A 13,422-nucleotide genomic window follows, 5' to 3' on the forward strand; every position below is an offset into this window, starting at 1 on the left:
AAATGAAAGGGGATGATGGCGGGGGACGCCCAGAGATCACGTTCCGCTGCTTTTATTTCCACAGCCCTGCTCGCTCCTGGGAGGGAGGGGAAATTTATCGCTTCATTTGCCGCAAACTGTTTTAACGTGTGCGTATTTTTCTCTTTGCTCTACACAAAACGATAGTTTTTCACGGAAAGCTGTACGCAAAGCGGGGTGAGGGGGTCGTATTAATGGCCGTGTCAACTATAAGTCGAGCTATGTCCGGAATTCAATTGCTCTTCCCATTTCCCCCTCTTTTTCCCAGAGTAAAATCTAAACAATCCGCTGTCGTGGGCAACAACTTCTAGAAGAAAAGCCATATTTAAATTAAACTATTTTTATATTCTCAGCTCGTGCGAGGCGGATTTTCTTCTTCTAGGGTGAATTTATTTTCCCTTTCTCGGAGGAGAAAAAAAAAAAACACGCACAATATTCAATTACAGTAAGAACATACTTTATTGGAAAATCGCAGAATTAATATTCAAATCCGGTTTGTGCGGACTCGAGAGCTCTACAGAGTCATAGTGACGGGAAATTCCTGTTACGAGAATAGTTGGTGCTGACAAACTGGCGCTGTGAGTAACAATCGAGCAAAGTTCACTTTGGGAATAGGAATGCAAATGGCGCTTAGACTACTAGATGCATGTTTGATTTGCAATCTTGAGTGGTTCCCCGTTACGGTTTAGTATGACGTCAATTTGTCGTATTTTGTGATAAAAATTTAGTTAAAAGTGTTGTACTATTATTGCAAATACAAATTTTGTTTCAAATCCAATACTCGCTGGCCGAAAGCGAAATTATGAAAAAGTATCTATGATCCGAAAAGGTTTAGATCTGAAACAAGAGCAGCATGGATATGTCGGACGAAACAGCAGTAGCAGGAAAACACCGAAAATTTCACTTGACTTCGGGGAAGGATTAGAGCGTCCAATTTCCCGGAGTTACAAATTTCCCGGGAAACGGGAAATTTTCAGTCAATTTCCCGGGAAATCCCGGGAATTCCCGGGAAATTTTAAATTTAGTAAAAATTGTTATGATCTTGGTTTTGATTAATATTATGCAACAGAATTGTATAGGACATCAACATCAATGGTTTAAAAAAGTGTGAAGATCAATTAACAGCTTGACTGCATGTAAAAAATCATTCAACTACAAGAAAATGTATTTTGGTATTTTTTGGTGAGAAATTTTAAATTTGCCACTGTGATCATTTTATTGAATTGAGAAAAAAAACATGCAGAAATTATCTTTTTCATGAAAAATACTGGTTTCAGCTCTTGAACAAATGGTAAAGCTTTTTAGTGTTGGTTTTACTCCAAAAAACCCAATTTTCAAATATTTGAAGCAAGCTTTGAAGATATTTTTGCAATTCTGGAGAACAAACAATAGAAAGTAATTTTTCAATGATTTTTTTTTGTATTAATATGCAATATGATTTAAATTATACGATGAATTAACATCATTCCACAAAAAGTCTTCAATTTTTTCACATTTAACCCTCTAACACCTCGACGTCGTCGTGCTATCTTGTCGCAACCGCCATTTTGACGTTCCGAGAAAAACGCGTTTTAATGTTTGACCTTGAATATTCAAAAACGAATGTAAACAATAACAATCACGTTTTGTTTGGCTCACCATTCTGTGCATTGTCCCAAAGTTTGGTTGAAGTTGGTTGCTGGAGTCCCGAGTTTTAATTACAAATGTTTACGGTAGTCTAGCTTATACGTGCGACAAACGCATCCTGACTTTCCTGGCCCGAAATCCCTTTGGTCTTTTGTCGCATTTACATCAATTTCCATGGAGTGACAAGATAGCACGACAAGATTGAAACTACTTTCATATGTAAAGTGACAAAAATGCGCGGAGTTTTTTCGGTTTTTGTTGAATATCTCAGGATTGAAATCGAATTTTGGGGATCTGTGAAGGTCAAAAGGTGAGGCATTGTGAGCTGCACAAAATGGCGTTCTTAACTCAATTTGGCCCAAAATGCACGTACGACAAGTTAGCACGATGGCGACGACCTGTAGTTGCACCAGTGCTCCATAATTCTTTTACTTCAAATTGTAATTTCTTCAGTACTAGGTATTCAACCAAATGAATTAATTCTTTTTGCACAAATTCGATTTTCATCTAATTTGATCATGGTAAACACAAACGTAAAATATCTCAATATTAATTTGTTTTGATAAAATAACATCAATCTGTTAAGCTTACCTAATTGTTATAATTTAATACTTATAAAGCAAGATCTATTCCCAGTTGCTTCAAAAATAAATATTATCAGAAATTATTCTGATAACATAATTTCTGATAATCTGATTAATTATATATAAACCAAACAATACATTAAATTGAACAAAATCATGTTGAGTTTGTTCATTTATTTTTTTTTCAGAGCATTTAAAAAAAACAGTTTCACAAATTTAAGAAAATGTATATTTCCGCTTGAATTTCGGGAATTCCCGGGAAATTTACAAATTTCCCGGGAAACGGGAAATATTTTTTTTCGGGAAATCCCGGGAATTCCCGGGAAATTTTTTCCCGGGACGGGAAATTGGACGCTCTAGGAAGGATCTTTATCGAATATAAATAAGTAATTTCTCCGAACCAAGCTTAGCGAAACTCAGACGTAAATAAATAATGCAAATATGGTGGCCTTAATTTTTAAAGAAGACGAACGTGTCTCTTTAAAAAAAAATCAGCAATTTCAAAAAAAAGCTTGTCAAATCGAAGCAACCGATGAGCGCATCCCCGCTAAAGCTGTCAACGAACCCGGCACCGCCAACTTGTGCGGTTTTGTGCCGGCCGGCCGGCCGGCATGCCATCATAATTCAGTCATTCTACTCGAACTTCACAGTCGGGGCTTCTTCTTCGCGGTTTTCCGCACCGCGAGTTGCACTGGTCGGTGCACTTGGACCGGTTGGGCACAAAAGTGGCTCATTTGAATGATATTTTAAAAAAGATTAAAAATAAAAATAAAATAAAAGCTGCATTCAGTATTCTGAGTTCATTTCCGAGCTTGGTACTCACTTCTGAGCTTGAAACTCATTTTCGAGCTTGAAGCTCACTCTTTAGCTCGCAGCTCATTTCCGAGCTTGATGCTCATTTCCTAGTTCGATGCTCATTTTCAGGGTTAAGGCTCATTAACACATTCGAAGCTGATTTATAAGTTTGAGGCTCGTTTCGAAACTCGAAGCTCATTTTTGACTTTGATGCACATTTTCAAGCTTGAAGCTCATTTCCGAGCAAGAAGCTCATTTACGAGCTTGTTGCTCAGTTTCAAAACTCGTTTCAGAACTTGTTTCAAAAATCAAAAATAATTTTCAAACTGGATGCTCATTTCCTATCTCATAGTTCATTTTTAAGCTCCGAGCTCAGAGGCCATTTCCAAGCCCGATGCTCATTTCGGAGCTCAAAGCTCATCGCCGTGCTTAAAACTCATTCCCGAGCTCAATTCTCATTTCCAAGCGCAAAGCTTTTTTCGAGCTCAAAGTTTGTTTCCAAAAGCGAAGTTCTTTCCCGAGCTCGCGAATCTTTTCCATGTTTTGAGCTTACTTCCAAACTAGAAGCTCATTTCCGAGCTCAAAGTTCATTCCCGAGCTCGAGGCTGATTTTGATGTTTAAAGCTCATTTCCGAACTAGAAGCCAATTTTTCAGGAAAAAGCTCATTTCCAAAATCACTTTTCCGAGTTCGAAGCTCATTTCCCAACTAGAAGCTCAATTTGGAGCTTGAAGCTCATTTACGACCTCGTGGCTCATTTCTATATCCTGAGCTTATTTTCGAACGAGGAGCTCATTTCTGAGGATACAGCTCATTTCCGAGTTTGAAGATTATATTCAAAATCGAAGGTCATTCCGGAGCTCAAAGCTCATTCCCGAGCTCAAAGCTCATTTTCGAGCTCAAGCTCATTCACGAGCTCAAAGATAATTTCCATAAGCGAAACACATTTCCGAGCTCGATGCTCTTTCCCGAGCTCGAGGCTCTTTTCTTATTGTGAGCTCACTTCCAAACTAGAAGCTTATTTCCGAGTTTGAAGCTCATTTCCCAACTAGACGCTTATTTCCGAGCTCGAAGTTCGGTCTCGAGCTCGAGACTGATTTTGATGTTCTAAGCTCATTTCCAAACTTTAAACTTATTTTCGAGCTCAAAGCTCATTTTCAAATTTTTGCTAATTTCCGAGTGCGATGCTCGTTCTCAAACTCGAGGCTTTTTTCCATGTCTTCCATGTCAGCTCATTTCCGAGCTCGATGTTCATTTCAGAGCTCGAGGCCGATTTCGATGTTCAAAGCTCATTTCCTAACTCGAAACTCATTGCAGAGCTCAAAACTCAATCTCGAGCTCAAAGCTTTTTTCGAGCTCAAAGCTATTTTCGAGCTCAAAGCTCATTTTCAAAATTGAAGCTCATTTCCGAGGTCGAAGCTCATTTCCGAGCTCGAAGCTCATTTATATGTTCTAGGCTCATTTCAAAACAAGAAGCCAATTTCTCAGCAAGAAGCTCATTTCTGAGTTCAAAGCTCATTTACAAAATTAAAGCTCATTTCCGAGTTTGAAGCTCATTTCCGAGCTCGTGGCTCATTTCCATATTCTAAGGTTATTTCCGACTAGAAGCTCATTTCTGAGGATAAAGTTCATTTCGGAGTTTGAGCTCATTTTCAAAATCGAAGCTCAGTTCCGAGCTCGAGGCTCATTTCGATGTTCTTAGCTCATTTCTAAACTAGAAGCTTATTTCTGAGGAAGAACCTCATTTCTCAGTTCGAAGCAAATTGTTAAAATCGAAGATCAGTTGCGAGCTCGAAGCTCATTCCTCAGCTCGAGGCTCATTTTCATGCTCTAAGCCTATTTTCCAACTAGTGGCTCATTTCTGAGTGTAAAGCTCATTTCCCCGAGCACGAGCTCATTTTCAAAATCGAAGCTCGTTTCCGAGCTCGAGGCTCATTCCATGTCTTGAGCTCATCTATAAACTCATTTCCCAACTATAAGCTCATCCCCGAGCTCGACACTCATTTTCAAAATCAAAGCTCGTTTCCGAGCTCGAGACTCATTCGATGTCCTGATCTCATTTCTCAACTAAAAGTTCAATTCCCAGCTATAAGCTCATTACTGAGGAAGAAGCTCATACCCGAGCTCGAGCTCATTTTCAAAATCGATGCTCATTTCCGAGCTTATTTTCCAACTAGAAGCTCATTTCCGAGTTTGAAGCTCATTTTCAAAATCGAAGATCAGTTGCGAGCTCGAAGCTTATTCCTCAGCTCGAGGCTCATTTCCATGCTCTAAGCCTATTTTCCAACAAGTGGCTCATTTCTGAGTGTAAAGCTCATTTCCCCGAGCACGAGCTCATTTTCAAAATCGAAGCTCGTTTCCGAGCTCGAGGCTCATTCCATGTCTTGAGCTCATCTATAAACTCATTTCCCAACTATAAGCTCATCCCCGAGCTCGACACTCATTTTCAAAATCAAAGCTCGTTTCCGAGCTCGAGACTCATTCGATGTCCTGATCTCATTTCTCAACTAAAAGTTCAATTCCCAGCTATAAGCTCATTACTGAGGAAGAAGCTCATACCCGAGCTCGAGCTCATTTTCAAAATCGATGCTCATTTCCGAGCTTATTTTCCAACTAGAAGCTCATTTCCGAGTTTGAAGCTCATTTTCAAAATCGAAGATCAGTTGCGAGCTCGAAGATCATTCCTCAGCTCGAGGCTCATTTCCATGCTCTAAGCCTATTTTCCAACTAGTGGCTCATTTCTGAGTGTAAAGCTCATTTCCCCGAGCACGAGCTTATTTTCAAAATCGAAGCTCGTTTCCGAGCTCGAGGCTCATTCCATGTCTTGAGCTCATCTATAAACTCATTTCCCAACTATAAGCTCATCCCCGAGCTCGACACTCATTTTCAAAATCAAAGCTCGTTTCCGAGCTCGAGACTCATTCGATGTCCTGATCTCATTTCTCAACTAAAAGTTCAATTCCCAGCTATAAGCTCATTACTGAGGAAGAAGCTCATACCCGAGCTCGAGCTCATTTTCAAAATCGATGCTCATTTCCGAGCTTATTTTCCAACTAGAAGCTCATTTCCGAGTTTGAAGCTCATTTTCAAAATCGAAGATCAGCTGCGAGCTCGAAGCTCATTCCTCAGCTCGAGGCTCATTTTCATGCTCTAAGCCTATTTTCCAACTAGTGGCTCATTTCTGAGTGTAAAGCTCATTTCCCCGAGCACGAGCTCATTTTCAAAATCGAAGCTCGTTTCCGAGCTCGAGGCGCATTCGATGTCCTGAGCTCATATCCCAACTATAAACTCATTTCCCAACTATAAGCTCATTACAGAGGAAGAAGCTCATCCCCGAGCTAGAAGCTCATTTTGAAAATCGATGCTCGTTTCTGAGCTTGATGCTCATTTCGATGTGCTGAGTTAATTTCTAAACTAGAAGCTCTTTTCAAAGAAAGAAGCTCATTCCAGAGCTCGAAGCTCATTTCCGAGCTTGCAAGTCAGTTCCGAGCTCGAAAAAAAATAATTAGAAAATCGAATCTCAATACTTTATATGAGCTCGAAGCTCTCGATATACTGTTATGAAGCTTGGGCCCTCGGTAGATTCACTTTTCTTTTTTTCGTTTTTTTTTTTTTAAATTTAAAAAACTGTTTTTAAAATGTCGCATAAGCCACTTTTCCGATTACCACCCCCCCCAAACAGCTAAACATTCTCAGCCATACAACACACGAAATGCGAATGCACTTTGTGCGATGTGGTTCCTCTCACCTCCTCACTTCTCACCTCTCACCCTCCCTTTCACATCTTGCTTCTCACCGGTTCGCGATTCTCCCACACTCGCGTGATTCCGCATTCTGAATGCACGAGCGCGCGCTCGCCATATTTTCGTCTGTTGCACTCTCGAGACACCGTTCCCTCCCTCTCTCACTCCTCACCGAATTTGGTGAATTTTGAAATCGTCTCACAATTTCTCTTGGATAAAATTTAAAAAGTGTTAAATTTATTTTAAAAAAATTATTTTGCTTAAAAATTTCAGAAAATTACGCCACTTTCAAACCCCACTCTCGAAAAATGCTTTTTTGCAGCGCATTCATCGGGCTAGACTCGGACTCCTCACCGCTCACCCCCTCCCCCGAGCAAACTCTGATTGCTCCCCCCGTCCAAGCAGGCGGCGGCGGCGGCGACGACGCGCGTATTTTCATTCATAAATTTTATTTTTACACAATTTTATTCCTTCGCCGGCCGGCCTGCAGTCGAGTCATCACCGCAGCCTGCTTGGATGCACCCACTCTGACTGCCGAAAAATTGCAACTGACGTTTTGCGGCCTACTTTGAGGGGTTGATTGGTTTGTTTGTTTTTATTTGCGTTCTTCGTTTCTTCTTGCTCGACTAATTGGATTGTGTGCAGCGGGTTAAGGGGAAGTGCATTGGTGTTTGTTTTTGTTTTAATTTTTTTTTGTGCGGGGGTGGTGCATTTTTTGTTGGTGTAATTCCATTAGCCTGCTACGATCGGAGGAAGAAAATGAAAAAAAACGTCAAGAGGGGTTGTTGCACTAGCGATGCACGACGACGGCGGCGGCTAGACTTGAAATAAGGAGAGCAAAACAAAAATAAAAAGATGCCGGCCGGCCGGCGGGCTGCACTTGATTTTCTCGTGATTGCTGTTTTTTTTTATATTATTACGTGATGGAATTGCATTTAGCCGGCCGAGCTAATTAATTGCGTTTGGACAGGTGCTTACCGGTGTGAATGAGCAATATCATTAGCGTTTTTAAGGAACACTAATTTATTTTAAGGGAGCGTTCTTTTATTACGTTAAGCAGATGGAGGGGGAAGGGGTGTTGTCGGCGGCCGTGTTGAGCTCCATACATTTTTTTATTTGAATGGAAATTTTGTTACGGGGGGTAGGAGGGGGTCCAAAATCCAAATTTTTGCGTTACGTAATAAAAGAACGATCCCTAATGTTTTTCAGACACATTATTATTGGGATTTCTTTAGAAATTGTAGATTTTAAGAAAAATAAAATGAAAACATTATTTAAAAAAGGGAGGAATTTCATGTGATCCAGTTGAGTTAAATTGAAGAAAAAGTAACATAAATAAAACTCGATTTTGCATTTTTTTTCGCGATTTTTAGGAACATTAATGTGTTTTTTCAGACTCATTATTATTGGGATTTCTCATCTTTCTCATCATAAGGTATTAACTAAGGGACCATCCATAAACCACGTGGACACTTTAGGCGAGGGGGTATGGCGATTGTCCACGATCTATACAAAAAAGTTTTTTTGTATGGACAATTGTCTACAAGGGGGGGGGGTACAGATTCACAAAAAAGTGTCCACGTGGTTTATGGATGGTCCCTAAAGAAAATTAATGAACTCGAGGGTTAAATAAAATTCAAGAAAAACTTGTTATAGCTTATTATTAAAATGAACATAAAAAAAAATCACAAAATCAACTAAAAGTAAGTAAATTTTACAATGTTTGCAAAAAATTCAAACTATTAGTTTTTTTTTTAGATAGAAACCAAAAACGGTAATATTCGATAAAAAATATAAATTTAAACGAAATATTTTTTTTTGGTTTCAATACCACATTTTTTTTCGATTATCCGAACCCTTGGATTTTTTTTTCGTTGTCGTTTTCGTTGCTAAAATGATTATGAATTTTTCAATCCAAGATGGCGGCCAAAATGGCGGTGATGCAATTTTGAAAAAATGCATTTTAGTTTTTAATAGATAATCAACAACTCAAATTTGACTAAAATGGGGTCGTAGAACTCAAATTTTATGTTAAAATAAGAAAATGGCAAAATACGGTAATTTTTTTCGTGATTCGGATGATCGAAACTTTGGATAATCGAGTCTGAACTGTACATGAAATTCTGTATTTTGAGACGGGTTTCTGATCGATTTGGTGTCTTCGTCAAAGTTGTAGGTAATGATTAAGACTTATAAAAAAATAGGCACACGGAAAAAACGACTTTTTGTTTATCTTTTTATCACAAGAAATTGGATTATAAAAATAGCCACAGTGCGTTACGGAAAAATCTTGTTTAAGAGATATGATTTTCTGGAAAAAACATGTTTTTTTTGGAAAATATAAAAAAACTGGACAAAATCAATATTAAAAATCATTTTCAAAACCGTTTTCAAGTTAAAGCTACTATTTGTTTAAAAAAATTGAATTATTTTAATTTTTTTGCATATTTTTTGTTAAGAGCACACCTCTAACAGATAATTAATAGCTCCTCTCTAGAAGTTTGAAAATCGAGCAGTTAGTCTCTGAGCTAGATCCTTACAAAGAATTCTAATCAATGCAAATGAGCATGAGCATGAGCATGAGAGACCACCCATGGTTGTCCTTCTCCGTTGCTGAACAGGACCGTAATATCCCATCAGCACAACCGGTCACACGCTTCAACGATCAAATGATGTTTCCCTTATCAACAGCATGCATGAATGCGCTGAAAAGATAAAACATCACGATCATCAAAACTAGAGTCGGTGCGAACAGGAAACAGTCGTTGGCCACCAACGGCGCCCGCCATGTCAGTTTGTAGATCTCGAGGGGATGGGACGGGAATGTTAGTTAGCACAGGCTGCTACCAAGGGTGGGTTCTATACGATATCCACACCCCGCGTGTGCCGGAAAACTACTTCTACTTGGGATTTTGTTAGTGGGAAAGGGTAATGGCCAGGATTCATCATAGAGGATGATGATGTGGCCCAATAATCAATGAATTTCGTTAAATAAGGTGATGTATTATGTATTCTCAAGGCAAACAATGCGGATGAGACCATTCCCGGTTATTTGGTGTTGAGTTTAGCATAAATGATTCAATCTTAGACAGCCGGCTGTGGAAAGATAGAATCAAAATTATGTGTGTTTAAAAGGTGAAATATTAAACTCAGCGTTACATATTTACGTAGAGTTGACCTGAGACTATTTATACTTTTAAATTATTATAATATGAGCGACCAATAAATGACTGATAAGTTATGATGTTATCTGAAGGACTTGAACAATCACGTTGAAACAAGATTTGTCGCCACGATTCGCGAAAAACGAATAGTCGAATTGAATGATAATTTATATTTGGCTAACGCAATTTAAAACGAATCTTCCCGTAAAACAATTACAAATCATAGAACAAAGAAACCCGGCTGTGATGTGTATCAAATACATCACTAACGAGAAAAACACACTGACGACGATCGACGAAACCGGAACGCGAAAAAAAATGCGTCCCGACGGACAGGCACCGCGAAACGGACTGGCTCAGCTCTGCTGTCATCGTGACAACCAGAGCTAGCCGCACCTTCACACACACACGCACGCACTCACCCGAAATACACACCGACGACGATCGCCGAAACCGGAACGCGAAAAAAAAATGCGTCCCGACGGACAGGCACCGCGAAACGGACTCAATTCTAATCAATGCAAATGAATTAATCTAAGTGCCTTCTAATTAGCCTGTAATCTCGGAAACTATTGTTCCAACATTCAATATTCAAAAATTTACTTATTTCAATTTTTTGATCTTAACAATGAATATAATTTCAGAGATTAAAAACCAACTTTATCTTTTGAAAAGGTGAAACAAATAGATAATTTTCCTTTTTTCATATGTTAAACCAAATTATAAACTTCTTACTTTTGTTAGAACTCATTACCTTATAAAAATCGGAATGTACGAATCTTAAAGTTGCTTTAACTTGAAAACGGAAAATTTTATCAACAAAAATAAAGTTCTTTCAGATTTTGTTCGCTCCTAACTTTGCTTCAAAACGTTATTTTTATGTTTGTTTTTGTCCAGATTTTTCAAAGTTTCCAAAAAGCCACGATTTTTTCCAAAAAAATCATAAACAAGATTTCGCACCAACACGCACTATGGCTTAAAAGATATCTTTTACCAAAAAAAAAAATGGGAATATAACTTTTCGAGATACAAATTATATTAAAAAAACGTTTTTTTCCGTGTACCTTTCTTTCCGTAAAATCCTTGAAGTAGAATTTGCTATGACTTAATGTCATAATAAAAATTCTGAAATCACAGACTTATTTTTTTCTTGGTTAAATTGTTATTTATTTTCGAAATCTTTCAGGGTTACGAGCAAGTTCAAACCATTATAAAATAAAATTAAATAAATTATTAATTGACTCAAAGAAAGTTGAGTAAAATTGAATAAATTTAAATAAAATTCAATATTTTTTTCAAGTTGAAACCAGACCTAAAAATATAGTACAGTCATGCCCCGGTTTTGTGCTTAACTGAAGCACATAGCTTATGTGATTTTGGATATATGGGAGACATTGAATATAATTCTATGAAAAATCTTCCAAACTTTTCAAAATTATAGTGCTTTAGAATCAGCTATCAATTGCAGTTATAATTATATGATTTTTTTTTGCAAAAAAATACGTATTTTTCCTGTGTTTTGAAAATGTTATGTTTCTCGAAAATATACTCTAAATTATTGGTATTTCAAAATGGATATGAAATGATCGGGAATTTTTCATACATTTCGAAAGTAATAACATTTTTTAAAATACTCAAAATTTTCCTAAAACTACGTATTTTCGAAAAAGTACTCCAAATTTCAGATATTTACAATATGGGTAGCAATTGATCAGGCTTTTTCCATACATTTCGAAAGTTATAACACAATTTTTTGAAAATACTCAAAATTTCTCATATAGCTACGTATTTTCGAAAAAGTACTCCACATTTTGGAAAATACTCAAAATTTGAACAAAACTCACATTTTTTAAAAAATACTCAAACATCAGTATTTTACATTTTTTTTGAAAATACTCAAAATTTCACAAAACTACGTGTTTTCGAAAAAACTGAAAATTTCTGTTTTCACAATATGGGTATCAAATGATCGGGATTTTTGCATAAATTTTGAAAGTAATGAAACTTTTTTTTTAATTCTCACAATTTTCACAAATCTACATATTTTTGCAAAAATACTAAAAATTTTATTTTTTTTTTCATTAGGCAAATTTTGAGTATTTTCAAAAGTTTGTGTAGTTCCATTCGAAATGTATGAAAAGATACCGATCATTTGATACGCATATTGTAAAAAAACTGAAAAAATATTTTCAAAACTAAGTTGTTTTCTGAGAATTTTGAATATTTTCAAAAGTTTATGTAACTTTTTTTGAAATGTATAATCTCGTCAATTGATAAACATATTGCAAATAACTAAATTTTGAATATTTTTCAGTAGTTTTGAAAAAAATGAGTATTTTCAAAAATGTGGGTTATTTTTTTTTGAAATGTATGAAAAAATCCCGATCATTTGATACGCATATTTAAAAATAAAACTGAAAAAAGTATTTTCAAAACTAAGTTGTTTTCTGAGAATTTTGAGTATTTTCAAAAGTTTATGTAACTTTTTTCGAAATGTATAATCTCGTCATTTGATAGACATATTGCAAATAATTGAAATTTTGAATTTTTTTCAGTAGTTTTGGAAAAAAATAGTATTTTCAAAAATGTGTGTTATTTTTTTCGAAATGTTTGAAAAGATCCTGATTATTTGATATCCATATTGTAAAAAAACTGAAAAAAGTATTTTCAAAAATACGATATTTTATGAGAATTTGATTATTTTCAAAAATTTGTGTAACTATTTTCAAAATGTATAAAATAATCTCGATCATTTGATAAACATATTGCAAATAACTGAAATTTTTAATATTTTTCGAAAATTCGTAGTTTTGGAAAAAATGAGTATTTTCAAAAATGTGTGTTATTTTTTTTTTAATGTATGAAAAAATCCCGATCATTTATACCCATAATGCAAAAAAAATGATCTTGAGATTTTTTTCGAGAAGAAAACTGCATTTTTGAAATACAGGAAAAATACGTACCTTTGTGAAAATTTTCATGTAATTATAATTGCAATGGATGCCGACATCATCCCGATTCTAAAACACTACATTTTTTAAAAGTTTGGATGTTTTTTTACATGTCTCTCATATAGCCAAAAAATCATAAGATCTGTGCTTCAGTTATGCACGCCTCGGTTTAGCATCCCCTATATGCGGTGCAAAACCGAGGCATGACTGTATTAAGGTATTTTGTATTGAAAATGCTGTCTTTTATTCATGTAAAAACGTGTTTCAAATAAAATAAACAATAACACAATTATATTTGTATTGGGCAGGTCCAACAACCACTAAATAAGCTGTAACTTAAATTATTCTTTTTAAAACATAAAAAAGTCATTTTTAAATTGTTTTTCTTCATTTTATCAGAATAAATTTTGTTTAATAGCACTGAAAAACTTCAATTCAAAGAAAATCTTTTTCTAGCAATGTATTTGTATTTTCCATTTAAAAATATACCATTTTAATTAAATAGCACATGCAACACTGAATTATTCTTATAATAATAAATC

General features: G+C 36.1%; 1 protein-coding gene across 2 annotated transcripts in view; it reads right to left on the reverse strand.

Annotated features, from left to right (window-relative positions):
* Window positions 1–13,422, reverse strand: part of LOC6035167 (tRNA dimethylallyltransferase) — a 270,808-nt gene that overhangs the window by 106,950 nt on the left and 150,436 nt on the right. The gene's annotated exons all lie outside the window — the stretch shown is intronic.

This window comes from Culex quinquefasciatus, chromosome 1 (genome assembly GCF_015732765.1).
Source record: "Culex quinquefasciatus strain JHB chromosome 1, VPISU_Cqui_1.0_pri_paternal, whole genome shotgun sequence".
Classification (NCBI taxonomy): domain Eukaryota; kingdom Metazoa; phylum Arthropoda; class Insecta; order Diptera; family Culicidae; genus Culex; species Culex quinquefasciatus.